Source organism: Esox lucius, chromosome 24 (assembly GCF_011004845.1).
Source record: "Esox lucius isolate fEsoLuc1 chromosome 24, fEsoLuc1.pri, whole genome shotgun sequence".
Lineage (NCBI taxonomy): Eukaryota > Metazoa > Chordata > Actinopteri > Esociformes > Esocidae > Esox > Esox lucius.
The window spans coordinates 14,593,591-14,609,206 of NC_047592.1; the positions used below are offsets into that span (position 1 = coordinate 14,593,591).

A 15,616-nucleotide genomic window follows, 5' to 3' on the forward strand; every position below is an offset into this window, starting at 1 on the left:
GGCTTTTTACCGAGGCTACTGTATAAAGCCGTGAGTCGATCACACACACGCACCAGCCAGCCTGTGCCCCGGCTGCCCTACCAAAGGTCATTTGTGCGCTGTCCCGCCGGTCTAACCTGTGCTGTCTCTACTGGACAGGCACCCATTCACAACCACTGCCGGCCCTTTACTCGTCCGAGGCTTTCCTTAACCACAATCACTTATTTACAATGTTACAGCATGCATACAATGTATTGGATTCAAAAATACCATATGCATTCAAAAATACTGTGTGCATTCAACATTCAAGGTTCGTTAAATTTGGGAAGACCAGTGCTAGATGTCCCACCTCAGAGTTATATGATCTGAATTACACAAACATACTAACTAAAAGCAAAATTGCTTACCTTTGTTGTGGCCACCGTTTGTGTAACTCAGTCCAATTTCTCCAGGTGGTTCATTAAAGCAACAATGTCTCTGTCTAACTCCTGGCTGGCTCGCCAATTATGTAGTGGAAAACCAAGTCCACAACGACTAAAACAAAAAGCACTTCAAAGTCCGGGACCATGGCTTTTATACAAACACTTTTACCCATAACGCCATCTGACCATCCTTTTGAGAGTCCCCTGAGATGGGGGCCCTCTTCTTTGTTCTCTGTTTCTTCCTGAGTATTCTTAATTAAAACTACTAACTCATGACAACCTTATGGTTCATTTTTGGGTCACACTTCCAATGAACTCAACACAGTCATTCATTTTAGGGTCATAACTGTCTAGGTACCGGATGATACCATATTGAGGAGGCCATTCATGATGACCACCTGACTGACGGATGTCCACCTGACTGACTGATGTCCACCTGACTGACGGATGTCCACCTGACTGACGGATGTCCACCTGACTGACTGATGTCCACCTGACTGACGGATGTCCACCTGACTGACGGATGTCCACCTGACTGACTGATGTCCACCTGACTGACTGATGTCCACCTGACTGACGGATGTTCATCTAACTGACGTATGTCCACCTGACTGACTGATGTCCACCTGACTGACGGATGTCCACCTGACTGACGGATGTCCACCTGACTGACGGATGTCCACCTGACTGACGGATGTCCACCTGACTAACTGTATCGCTCAACATGTTCACTAAATTAGTAATGAGTTCTAAACCCACAAATCGTCAACTAAACCCAATTAAACTATTTAAAGAGCTACTTCCTGTGCTAGGTCAGCCAATGTTGAACGTAATTAATTGCTCTCAAAAAACTTATGGAAATGTGTTTCCCAACAACTGAATGCCTTCCTGAAAAGAATTACATATTTGAAATGCTCTAATCCAATTTCAGACCCCATCATAGCACTGAGACTGTAACAAATGACTTCCTAATGGCCTCAGATGAAGGCTCTGCATTAGTTCGGTTGCTTCTTGATCTTAGTGCTACATTTGACAGTTAGAGAGTGCCAATGCCATTTGGGGGTGGAGTCAATGGCTTGTTGTCGTCTCTCCGTTGTGCCCATTTTGCAATTGGGGTGAACTCTGCTGACAATACTCTGCCTCATTTTAGGGTGGTTGAGGTTGGTTGGTATCCCTTTGGTTGATGCTTCGCAATGTGGGTGGATTAACTTCCTGCATGTTGGGTCCTGTCTGGGGCCTCCCCTGGATAGGGCCACAGTGTCACTGGACACCCCTGTCTCAGCCCTAAAGTTTTATACTGCTATATTATTGTGTCAGGGGAGTAGGGTCAGTTCTCCTTCTCCACTGTAGATCCTTGGAAACATAAGTAATAAACTCTCTAAATGTTCTTTGTCCCCTGCTCTGTTCAAACTTAGGAGGACATTAGGTCTTGGCCCACACCTCCTGAGTACCAGGGTCTTATAACACCATTAAATGGAATTTAATGGAGTTATAAGGCAAATATTTATTATGCTTTCTAGGCCCACAGAGATCTTAGAAAATGCACAATGCATGAACATAATTCTTCACTTGTTAGTGAGTTTGATTAACTTTTATAAATGAAATTAAAACCAAAGTTACTTTGTCACAGTTGTTCTGCTAAGAAATCATATGTGTGGACAAAGGCACACAAATCAACAGAACTGGTTATGACAGTTAGATTTAGTTGAACCAGGGCTTTGGTGGTGACTACAGTTTAACCAATACAGAAGTGACTAGTGTTTCAGTTTACTTGATATTTCAACCAAATGTCCAGGGAGTTTTCAATTGTACTTTCATTTCTAAAATAAATCTGATACAACCATCTCTAAAACATTTTTTTTTTATATTTCTGAAAAGTCTCTGATGCCGTGCTCTATTTGACTAATAGAGAATTGTGAAGACCCTGGGATCCGATTGACTTTGACCTCTTCTACATGCAACACAAACCTATGACTTTGAGTTAAGAGGTGAAATCTTTCATAGCCACATTTGTTTTTAATTTTCCGTGGTAGACATTATAATGTAATACCAACGCCCCCTTTCAATGAAATCCTCTTAAATATCACTGTGATCTCAGAGTGAATTAAGAGGCGTTCTCTGACAGCCAGACAGGGCAGAATAGATCCTCACACAGAATGGCTAGAACTTCACTACCATCTCTACTTCTCTATGGATTGAGTAAGTTAAACCTACTGTTAAACCTAATATGGAGGATAAAATTGATTGCATTTGAAGAAGACTCACTGTATATTTTAACAAAATTTTCAGTGCAGGACTATTGCTCATTTCTGAAATATTGTATCATATCAGCAGTTATAGTTGTTCTCTGTGTTTCAGGTTTGTTCCCTGTTTTGTTTATCCAGTCTCAGACTATGGTGGTACATAGGGGGGAGTCCATCACCTTGCTGTGCTCCAATATTTCAATGGTTGTGGGACATGTAGCCTGGTTTAAACAAGTCAACAGATCAGAGCCTGTGTGTATCTCGACTATGTACACCTCTCATTCATCAACAGTTGATTATTACTTAGAAAATAGACATTTTAAAATGTACAGCAACAACACCACCATCTTCCTTGAAATCACAGAATTGGAAATAGCTGACAGTGGTTTGTATTTCTGTGGATTCTTTTCAAATACTAAGAACATGGTTTTTGTCAATGCAACATGTTTAAATGTTCAAGGTAAGACTCTAGATTTTGATACACATTATATTCTATATTCTGATGTAACATTTACTCAGATTAAATCAAGAATTAATTTTAATTATAACCAGTGTATTTGACTCATAATAATTAAGGGAATATTATTTTTAGACTGTCCGTTAGAGGCTTTATATGATGTATGAGTTATTTTCAATTTCCGAAGTGATAATTATTTTGCCAACCTCTAAGTTACAGAGTACAACCAAATTGAGGAAATACCAGAGGCATCAAAAGAAAGTGAGTTTCTTATTAGTTTAAATATAATTTAGAAAATATTTAAGAGAAAATCTTTAAACCAATGAAAACATTTTATTCTCTCATTAAACAACAATAATTAAATAATGTTTAATATGATAAGAGAGTGTAAAGGAACTACCTGTCTTGTAGATCTCTTCCCATTGGTTGTGTTCCTGGGTGGTGTGACTGCTGTCCTCCTGATAGTCATTATCCTTCTGTTCCTTAAAGTCAGACAACATGCTAACACAGGTACAATGGGGGACCACAGGCATTTTTTACAAGACATGCCTCAGAATTAACCATCTGAAGATGAACCACCTCTGTTTAGGCTATGGGTTAGGGTTGTTGCGATTAGACAGGGCCCTAGATGAAATTGGTTGTGATGAAATTGCAGGCAGAAAAGGGAGAAAAGAAAATATACTGTGAATTTATTTGAAATACAGTGGCCCTGGTATTACAAATGTACACTGTTATACAAGCTGTACCACTTTACATTGTAGCAAAGTTTCATTTCTTCAGTGTTCTCATATGAAAAGATGTTGCTCCAAAATCTGTATATATTGTTCACCGTTAAAGGTGCTTTCATAGATGCCGTGTCTCCCATGCCATGTGCACTAATGCACCCCCATACCATTATGGATGCTGGCATTTGTAATGTGTACTGATGAGAAGCTAGATGGTCCCTCTCCTCTTTACTCCGGGGCCCGCTGAATCCATGATTCCCAAAGATGATTCAACATTTTGATTTGTCAGACCACAGGACAGTTTTCCATTTTTCACGTCTCAGTCCATCTTAAATGAGCTCGGGCCCAGAAAGGACAGACAGAGGTTTTCTGAAGTGTTCGTGAAACAATGCAGTGATTTTCACTGCAGAATCGTGTTTGTGTTTAATTTAGTGCCTTCTGAGGGCCCGAAGATCACGGCCATCCAATATTGGTTTTCTGCCTTGTCCCTTGCATGCAGAGGTTTCTCAACTTCATGGTGCATCATATTTAAAGTGGGCATATATTTTTCAAGAAACAAAAAAACATCTCAGTTTCAATATTTGTTATGTTGTCTTTGTACTATTTTCTATTGAATATAGAGTTTAAATGATTTGCGCATCATTGCATTCTGTTTTTATTTGCATTTTACGCAGCGTCCCAACTGGAAATGTGGTTGTAGAAAACATATTTAAACCATTAACTTGAAACATTTACTGCAGATATCTTCTGGTCACTTATGCTTGTATTCACGCTAGGAGTAAAGTAAACTTCTTAGATAAGGCCCATTTAAGAAGACATTATCTTAATCCAAAATGTGGTTATTTCACACATTAACATTAATAACAACATGTTTGAATTGATTGTGTGCTAAAGCATATCATTTTTATTCAGTTATCGAGACTCAAATGCAGCCACCACATTTCCAGGTAATAGAAATTGTCATAATTAATTCATTTGTGTACACATCTTTAAGTTAACAGTGTTTTGACAGCCTTGATAAGTGTGTTTTTTGATCATTATTTCTACACTACAGAATACAGCCCAAGACACAGACTACTTGAATTACGCAGCACTGAACTTTCAACAGAAGAGACAAATAACAAATAGGTCAGCCCAAAGTCAAAGGATGGATACGACAACAAATGTCGTTTATGCTGCCACAAGATAATGGCCAGGATCATTTATCAAAAATCCTGTAGTAACACTTCTGACATAAGTTACCTGATGGAACTGCTATAAATGACGAACGTCGCCACTCAAAATAAACTTTCTACCACAGAAGCCATGTCTATTTTCCTAATACTATTTTGTTGGTATACTATTTACAATTTTCAATTGTAAAACCTGCTTCACTCGGCCGGATCAAATAAAGAAAAAATATAATCAAGCTATTATAATTTCTTGCTTTCTAAGCAGCAGGTCCCGCACTGTATCTCTGGGAAATATGTCCGAAAGGGGGAATAATGAAGTAAGGAAAAATCACACAAGGCTCTGTACAGTCCAAGTGTTTAGATCACTGTTGAACGTATGCATGATGTAGTTGCAAGCACAACAAAGTCATATCGCAGATTGTGTTTGACGTAGGGTTTCATAATCCAGCTATGAAACTAAACGTCAGAAATACGTTATAAAACATCAGTAGTATGTGTGCCAACTAGCCTACCAGAGTAAAGCATTTAAAATATTCTTTACCTGCGATGAATAATTTCGAACCTCAAATCTCATATGAGTGTTTCTTCAGTATTTTAATTTTGTTCACATACTTGTTGGTTTTTTACTGTTAGTTTGAGTTTAAACTGCACCGACCAGCAAAGATGTCAGATTACTAGTCAGATTCAAGCTAACAAAAGAGCAACGCAATACATTTTCCTGTTGGTTCCCTTACAACAGTAAATTCCAGCCCTTAAAGGTCAATGGGAAGGCATGGTCATTATTGCCAAATTCAACATTTTGCTTGAACACAACCAGCTTAAGAGTAACTGGTTTTACTTGGCAACACTGCAAGAAGTGGCATAAACTGTGGTCATTCTAATTATGTGTAAACAATTTATTTTGTGTTTGTTTTATGTTGACACTGACAGGCCTAGTTATTTTCCACTGTAGTATATTCATGTTATTCTCTCTCTGCTGAAGATGAGCAACAATCAACACAGGAAGACTGACCTGGAGCTCTCAGCTTTGAATGCATGATACAGAATACTATGATGGAGGCCTGTGGTTTGGGACTTATCTAATGTTGTGTGTTGACTTGTCTGTGCTCTCTGCAGACTCATCTAAATCTTCTCTGCAAGCACAACATTCTTGGCCTGTGGTCAGTTTCAACTTCATGGTGTGAAAAGAGACAGAAATAAGAACATACACACCCCTCATATGAAGGTCTTTGTGGTCAGATGTTTCCAACCAACAACAAACAGACATGAACAGACATCCTGTCACTGCATTGTTAGCATCTTGTTTCTTCTAAAGTTGGATACCAATACAAAGTGTTTTTGTGTAATTTGAATATGGATAATTATGTTGCAAATTTCCCATGGTGTGACCTTTGCACTCAAGACAAACTGCTATCTACCTATATTAATCAAGATTATGAGTAGTGTGTTTCTGAAATGGAATCCTATTGGCCTTGGTCAAAAGATGTTTATTGCTAGTGCAACTTGAGGAAAAGGTGAAATAGTGAATGCAACCAATGTCTCCACCTCCATTTTCATCGGAACCCACAAGGTTTTTACTCAAGGTTTTCATACCACAATCTCTTGTCCCCATTATTAATCTGACAAGGGAAACTAAAGAGAAAAAAAATACAAATATTTCATTGCCAATTCATCTGTGAAGTGTACACTTCTTTGGTGTTCCAGTGGCCATCGTAGGTGATGTGCCCACCAAAGTCTGTTACATTTCCAAACTGCAGTCAGGTCAACACCCATAAAAATGGCAAGACAAGCCTCTTTGAGGTTTCTGGTAGATGGTTCAGAAATTCTATTGTTGGGCAAAACCAATTTCATCAGCTGTGAAAGTCAATGGTCAGAATTAATAAGAGATTGCCCTCTATTGTTAATTCAGAGATTATATGTATATGTAAAAACGAATTAAAACTGATACTGACACCATAAAATAAGTGGAAGTTAATACAGGGCAAGCTCTCCCATGTTGGTCCTGGCAAAAATAGATTATTCTGAGATTATCTCAACAAGACAATACGTAAACATTAATACAAATTCATAAAGATATTGAAACCTTACAATGTGAGCTTGCCAGTCATAATCATCACGTACCCGTATTCATTTCTAATTAGAATTATTGGAATTAGGATAAGGATATATGTACATCATATACACTCACCTAAAGGATTATTAGGAACACCTGTTCAATTTCTCATTAATGCAAATATCTAATCAACCAATCACATGGCAGTTGCTTCAATGCATTTAGGGGTGAGGCCCTGGTCAAGACAATCTCCTGAACTCCAAACTGAATGTCAGAATGGGAAAGAAAGGTGATTTAAGCAATTTTGAGCGTGGCATGGTTGTTGGTGCCAGACGGGCCGGTCTGAGTATTTCATTAGGGATGAAAATGTATCTCTATTTTAGTCTGATCATAAGCACAGATATGTTTTAGGAATTGGTATGAAACATTTTTTAATTGGTGATGGAACTATGCCATGCAGCGTGAGAGAGGTGATGAGATGTCTTTGTTCTCTTCTAATATGTTTTAAGGGCAATCTCAGCCTACAACACTTCAGTCTGATGTCCTGAAGACATTCAACCAAGAAGATGAAGTACATTTGAAATGCCCGTTGTTAGGGCTCTGTAAAGCACTTTGTGACAACTGCTGTTGTAAAAAGGGCTTTATAAATACATTTGATTGATTGATTGATTGAAGTAGAAACTACCACAACTGGTTTAAAATGACAGCGGGACAAACTCCAGTGATTATATTATCTATTCATGCTCGTTCTACACATCCAAAATTCTGTGGGGAGTTTGACCACAACCCTAGATTTGCTATAAAAAAGAGCGGGGACACATTAGTGCTGACCATTGCAGATGCAAGGGAGTCAGATACTGGGATGTATTACTGTCCTGCATGGATTTATGAAAACTGTGACCTTTGGGAGTGGTGTGTTTTTAATATATGATGGTAAGTAGAACAGAAGAGAAATAACATACAATGTAACTCAGTCTGGTCTTCTGTATGTGACAATCGTGCTATTAATATGGAATCATATCATTCCTTTGTTTTATTTTAAAAGGTCCACATACAAGGACGAAGCATCTTATTCACCAGCCTGTATCAGAATCAGTCCATCTAGGAGACTCTGTGACTCTGAACTGTACAATAAACACTGGGACCTGTGAAGGAGAACACAGTGTCTATTGGTTCAGACATGACTCAGGAGAATCTCCTCCAGGAATCATTTATACCAATGGAGACAGGAGTGGTCAGTGTATGAAGAGCCCTGAGTCTGGGTCTCCTACACAGAGCTGTGTCTACAACCTCCCCAAGAGGAACCTCAGCCTCTCTGATACTGAGACTTACTACTTTGCTGTGGAATTAGGTGGAGAGATACTGTTTGGGAATGGGACAAAGCTGAATTTTCAGGGTAAGATGTAAAATAGGCTAATATTTTAAAATTCATTTGTAAAAAGAAAATGTACAGTATTATCAAATTTCTCTAGCATTTGAGTAAAATATTTACAGTATTTTGCCCAAACGCTTGACAAATTTGCTACAGTATTTACGGTATCAGCCTCCATGTTTCAACCTCCAAATTGTAAAATGGTATAAAATGGCTAATCTCACCAAATGTTAACATGATAAGTTGCACGTTACCAAAGGGAATACATCAAAACATTTATAGAAGAAAATAGCCCATCAGGTCTGCATCATCACACATACAAAAATACAAAGTGTCAAAGCAGAGTATATGAACTGTCTAATCATTCTACACATGCCATTACATTCCTAATTCTTGTTACAGTGAAAAGCAATGCAATTTTACGTGCTCAAATCAGAACTTATTCAAGGCTGGTACCTTCAGTTCTCATCCTCCCAAACAACTCATACCACTGTATATCAAATCACCAGTCAGTCTTGTATGCAGTATATAAAACCTACATGACTATATAACAATTCTATATATATATACACCCACCTAAAGGATTATTAGGAACACCATACTTATACTGTGTTTGACCCCCTTTCGCCTTCAGAACTGCCTTAATTCTACGTGGCATTGATTCAACAAGGTGCTTAAAGCATTCTTTAGAAATGTTGGCCCATATTGATAGGATAGCATCTTGCAGTTGATGGAGATTTGTGGGATGCACATCCAGGGCACGAAGCTCCCGTTCCACCATATCCCAAAGATGCTCTATTGGGTTGAGATCTGGTAACTGTGGGGGCCATTTCAGTACAGTGAACTCATTGTCATGTTCAAGAAACCAATTTGAAATGATTCGAGCTTTGTGACATGGTGCATTATCCTGCTGGAAGTAGCCATCAGAGGATGGGTACATGGTGGCCATAAAGGGATGGACATGGTCAGAAACAATGCACAGGGAGGCCGTGGCATTTAAACGATGCCCAATTGGCACTAAGGGGCCTAAAGTGTGCCAAGAAAACATCCCCCACACCATTACACCACCACCACCAGCTTGCACAGTGGTAACAAGGCATGATGGATCCATGTTCTCATTCTGTTTATTCCAAATTCTGACTCTACCATCTGAATGTCTCAACAGAAATCGAGACTCATCAGACCAGGCAACATTCTTCCAGTCTTCAACTGTACAATTTGGGTGAGCTTGTGCAAATTGTAGCCTCATTTTCCTATTTGTAGTGGAGATGAGTGGTACCCGGTTGGGTCTTCTGCTGTTGTAGTCCATCCGCCTCAAGGTTGTGTGTGTTGTGGCTTCATAAATGCTTTGCTGCATACCTCGGTTGTAACGAGTGCTTATTTCAGTCAAAGTTGCTCTTCTATCAGCTTGAATCAGTCGGCCCATTCTCCTCTGACCTCTAGCATCAACAAGGCATTTTCGCCCACAGGACTGCTGCATACTGGATGTTTTTCCCTTTTCACACCATTCTTTGTAAACCCTAGAAATGGTTGTGCGTGAAAATCCCAGGAAATCCCAGTAACTGAGCAGATTGTGAAATACTCAGACCGGCCCGTCTGGCACAAACAACCATGCCACGCTCAAAATTGCTTAAATCATCTTTCTTTCCCATTCTGACATTCAGTTTGGAGTTCAGGAGATTGTCTTGACCAGGGCCACACCCCTAAATGCATTGAAGCAACTGCCATGTGATTGGTTGATTAGATATTTGCATTAATGAGAAATTGAACAGGTGTTCCTAATAATCCTTTAGGTGAGTGTATATAGCTCTGGAAAAAATTAAGAGACCACTGCAAAATTATCAATTTCTCTGGTTTTACTATTCATAGGCATGTGTTTGAGTAAAATCAACAGTTTTGTTTTATTCTATAATCTACTGACAACATTACTCGCAAATTCCAAATAAAAATATTCTCATTTAGTGTATTTATTTGTAGAAAATAAAAACTGGTCCAAATAACCAGATCTCAAATAATGCAAAGAAAACAAATTCATATACATTTTTCAACAACTAAATACTAATGTTTTAACTTAGGAAGAGTTCAGAAAACAATATTTGGTGGAATAACACTGATTTTTAATCACAGCTTTCATGCTACTTGGCATGCTCTCTGCCAGTCTGTCACATTGCTGTTGGGTGACTTTATGACACTCCTGGCACATAAATTCAAGTAGCTCGGCTTTATTTAATGGCTTGTGACCATTCATCTTCATCAAATTCCAGAGGTTTTCAATGGGGTTCACGTCCGGAGATTGGGCTGGCCATGACAGGGTGTTGATCTGGTGGTCCTCCACCCACACCTTGATTGATCTGGCTGTGTGGCATGGAGCATTGTCCTGATGGAAAGTTGGGGAACATTGTCAGAGTTGGGGAACATTGTCAGAGTAGATGGAAGCAAGTGTTCTTCCAGGATAACCTTGTACTTGGCTTGATTCATTCGTCCTTCACAAAGACAAATCTGCCCGATTACAACCTTGCTGAAGCATCCCCATATCATCCCTGATCCTCCACCAAATTTCACAGTGGGTGCAAGACACTGTGGCTTGTAGTCCTCTCCAGGTCTCCGTCTAACAATTAGACGACCAGGTGCTTGGCAAAGCTGAAAATCTAACTCGTCAGAGATGACCTTACTCCACTTCTCTATGGTCCAATCCTTATGGTCTTTTGCAAACTTCAGCCTGGCTCTTCTTTGTGTCTCATTGATGAAGGGCTTTTTTATAGCTTTGCACGACTTCAGCACTCCCCATAGAAGCCTGTTTCAAACCATCCTCGCCGTGCACTTCACCCCAGCTGCTGTTTGCCATTCTTTTTGTAGGTCACTTGAAGTCATCCTACGGTTGTTGAGTGACATTCAAATGAGTTGACGGTCATCTCAGTCAGTAGACAGTTGTTTTCGCCCTCTGCCAGTCTGTAGCTTTGTTGTGTCCAATGTCTGTTGCTTGACCTTGTTCTTATGAACCGCCGTCTTTAACATTTTCAGGATGGAAGCAACCTGACGCTCACTGTATCCCTCTGCCAGTAAAGACAGAATTGAACCTTTCTTTTCCTCAATTTAAGCTTTTCTTTTCAATTATTTTGTCATGCTGAATATTCATTGTTTTATTCAAATTACCTTTGAGGTACTACTTGCACTGTTTTTGCCATCCAGCAGGTCTTATTGCAAGAGGATAGTGATGAACACAGCAGTGGTTTTTATACTTTTCCTTGTTAAATTAGATTTTGTTCAGCTAATCACCTAATCAGTACCTCATTAATTAAAATGAGGTGTGCCGGTGTTGGAATTTAACCGACACTGGAATGGCTGCCATACATGTAGAGATGCTGATTGAAGAAATATGTGGCCTCCTAATTATTTACAGAGCTGTGTGTATATATATATATATATATATATATATATATATATATATATATATATATATATATATTTTATATATATATATATATATATATATATATATATATATATATATATATGCTTTTATATATATGCTTGCCTCTCATTATAAAAAGGCATTTATATTTCATAACCATCCGTGAGGAACTCGGAGTAGAGCCGCTGCTCTTTTGCATCGAAAGGAGACAGTTGAGGTGGTTCGGGCATCTGGTAAGGATGCCACCAGGACGTCTCCCTAGGGAGGTGTTCCAGGCACGTCCAGCTGGGAGGAGACCTCGGGGTAGGCCCAGGACAAGGTGGAGAGATTATATTTCGACACTGGCCTGGGAACGCCTCGGGATCCCCCAGTCAGAGCTGGCAAATGCTCGGGAAAGGGAAGTTTGGGGTCCCCTGCTGGAGCTGCTGCCCCCGCGACCCGATACCAGATAAGCGGATGAAGATGAGATTTCATGTGTATTGTGCATAGTCCTAACATAAGAATTTCAAAATGGAGAACTTAAACCTGTCTCTCTGAGAATTAATATCTAACTTTTTTCAACCGTAGGTACTGGTCTTGCAAGCTTGGTCGACCCCAAGCTTTTGGCTCTATTTGTGTCCAACATCTTGAGCTTAATCACAGTGAGCTTCCTTCATGCAGGTCAAAATTCTGTGACGGACATTTATACTTTTAATAAACAGTAGGGAAGACCAAGGGCACAAAGTAAAACATTTTGGGTTAACATAAAAACAGTTGAGAAATCGTAGTTAACAATTCCACTGAAAGTAATATTAGGGAAATGTAAGTAATCCATAGGCAGGGATAATAGTAATCTTTGGGTCTAATGTAACACTTTTTGATTTGAAGTGGATATTTGGATGAAAACAGACCATTCAGCAGAGTGTTTGACCCTCAATGTATTCTATTCTAGAGCTAGCTAACCTGACCAGGCTTGTCATCTAACAGTCAAGCCCTTGATTGGTGAATCAATTGTGCCTGTTCAAGGCCATAACAACATTTTAGAACACCTGAGGGTTGAATACCTCTGCTATACTTTATATATTTCCTACATTATAAAGTATGAAACCAAATTTTTGTAAGGTATTATATTAGTTGTACTACTATAATGTAAACAGGTGAGATAAGAAACGACATAGCATTCTATGTAAGTGGTTAGCAAGAAAATGTACTTCCTTGTGAGAAAATACCAACATTATTATAAACCACTACCTATACTAATAAAAGGAGTCTTCTGATGAAAACAAATGCTTAGAGACATATGGAATAAGTTGACAATAATAACAGACTCCAAAGGCAAACGCAAAGCCTAGATTTGATAAAATGTGTGTTTAATTTGTAGAGCAGTGCCTATAAATATGATTACAGTTTGCCCACCAATGAATTAAAAAGACAATCTTTCCTGAGGCCCAAACTAATGATCACTGTTCTTGTGAGAATTTAAACCGTATACCCCTCCTTCTCAAAACATTAAATGACCAGCTAGAGGCCCCCCTGTCTGATCTCTTTCAAAGGATTGTGGAGGTGGCTCACTGCCATAGTGCCAGTCAACAAACGATCCAGCAGAGGGCAGTCGACTTCCACAAATAGGAAACAGACGGCACAGTCACACAAGTCTTCATTGCAGACAGGGTGTGAATCCCAACACACACAGGCACTTGCCCAGGGACCCCTCCGTTGTCACATGTTGCTGACGAACATTAGAGTGATGTCCACGGAGTGGCTGAGGAACATCTTAAGGAATTCCACTTTGCATGAGTAGGCTACATTGTCGCACACTAGCTGGAAAGGGCCACAGGAGGGTCTAATTCAACCCTACAACTGGGATCATTTTCACAACCTCAGTTCAGAGTACCTGAACGTAAAAAAGGAGGTCCAAGGTTGAAAGGGAAGTCTAACGGGTCCCTCTTGGATTCAGCAATGGAAATGGATCGCATTTTCACTCTATATTTAGCCATTTAATCCAATTTAATGTAAATTCCAGATATAGCTTTTGAAAAACTGGGACATTTGTGTATAGACCTTGATTTGAAAAGTGGGTATTTAATTTGTATGACCCCGCCAAGAAAATGACAAATTATCAGCAGTCCTATATAAATGATATTTATTTTGTGGTGATAACAAATCAAAATGCAACCAAATCTGTACCAATGTTTGAAAAGGACACAATGAACAAGAGGGAACAAACAACATGGTTGCAAACATGTTTATTAGGACACGTCACTGGGGATGGGGGACGGAACACAGTATTTCACCATTAAAGCTGTACAAACCAACACAACAAGAGATAGGTGGCAAGGGAGGGTTTAAAAACTCATTAACCAAAATCTATAGATTTACAGATATTAGTTTCGAGTTTAAAGACTACAACCACCAGGAATTCAGCTGTAAATGTGTTTAACTTTTGGAAATCGGTTCCCAAGTATTACCAAAAAAAAATTAAGAATTGAAAGACTTTATACCAGGAATACAATAACAAATGGGCAAATGTAATAGATTTTTCAGCTAAGTTGTCAGCTTGCAGTGTAGAAATATTTTGTGCCGTCCTGACCATCTACTCAGACAAAAACGTGTATGTGTATAGATACACACACACACACGTATATACACTCACCTAAAGGATTATTAGGAACACCATACATGTTTGACCCCCTTTCGCCTTCAAAACTGCCTTAATTCTACGTGGCATTGATTCAACAAGGTGCTGAAAGCATTCTTTAGAAATGTTGGCCCATATTGGTAGGATAGCATCTTGCAGTTGATGGAGATTTGTGGGATGCACATCCAGGGCACGAAGCTCCCGTTCCACCACATCCCAAAGATGCTCTATTGGGTTGAGATCTGGTGACTGTGGGGGCCATTTCAGTACAGTGAACTCATTGTCATTTTCAAGAAACCAGTTTGAAATGATTCGAGCTTTGTGACATGGTGCATTATCCTGCTGGAAGTAGCCATCAGAGGATGGGTACATGGTGGTCATAAAGGGATGGACAAAATTTTGACTCTACCATCTGAATGTCTCAACAGAAATCGAGACTCATCAGACCAGGCAACATTCTTCCAGTCTTCAACTGTCCAATTTTAGTGAGCTTGTGCAAATTGTAGCCTCTTCTTCCTATTTGTAGTGGAGATGAGTGGTACCCGGTGGGGTCTTCTGCTGTTGTTGCCCATCTGCCTCAAGGTTGTGCGTGTTTTGGCTTCACAAATGCTTTGCTGCATACCTCGGTTGTAACGAGTGGTTATTTCAGTCAAAGTTGCTCTTCTATCAGCTTGAATCAGTCAGCCCATTCTCCTCTGACCTCTAGCATCAACAAGGCATTTTCGCCCACAGGACTGCCGCATACTGGATGTATTTCCCTTTTCACACCATTCTTTGTAAACCCTAGAAATGGTTGTGTGTGAAAATCCCAGAAAATCCCAGTAACTGAGCAGATTGTGAAATACTCAGACCGGCCCGTCTGGCACCAACAACCATGCCACGCTCAAAATTGCTTAAATCATCTTTCTTTCCCATTTTGACATTCAGTTTGGAGTTTAGGAGATTGTCTTGACCAGGACCACACCCCTAAATGCATTGAAGCAACTGCCATGTGATTGGTTGATTAGATAATTGCATTAATGAGAAATTGAACAGGTGTTCCTAATAATCCTTTAGGTGAGTGTACATACACATTTATATACACACCTCTTTGCCCGTCAGAAGCCAGGTGCCTACCGCTGATTTACAGTACATGCTTGCATACACGTCTATGATAACTCACGA

At 39.5% G+C, this 15,616-nt stretch overlaps 1 long non-coding RNA gene and 1 pseudogene across 1 annotated transcript; both read left to right on the forward strand.

The window, feature by feature from the left end:
- Positions 1-3,518: 3,518 nt before the first annotated feature.
- Positions 3,519-5,139, forward strand: LOC117593910. Its single transcript, XR_004575359.1, has 3 exons — positions 3,519-3,611; positions 4,739-4,773; positions 4,881-5,139. It is a non-coding gene; the product is annotated as an uncharacterized LOC117593910 (long non-coding RNA).
- Positions 5,140-7,617: 2,478 nt separating this feature from the next.
- Positions 7,618-12,539, forward strand: LOC105020607 (annotated as a pseudogene).
- The last annotated feature ends 3,077 nt before the right edge of the window (positions 12,540-15,616 follow it).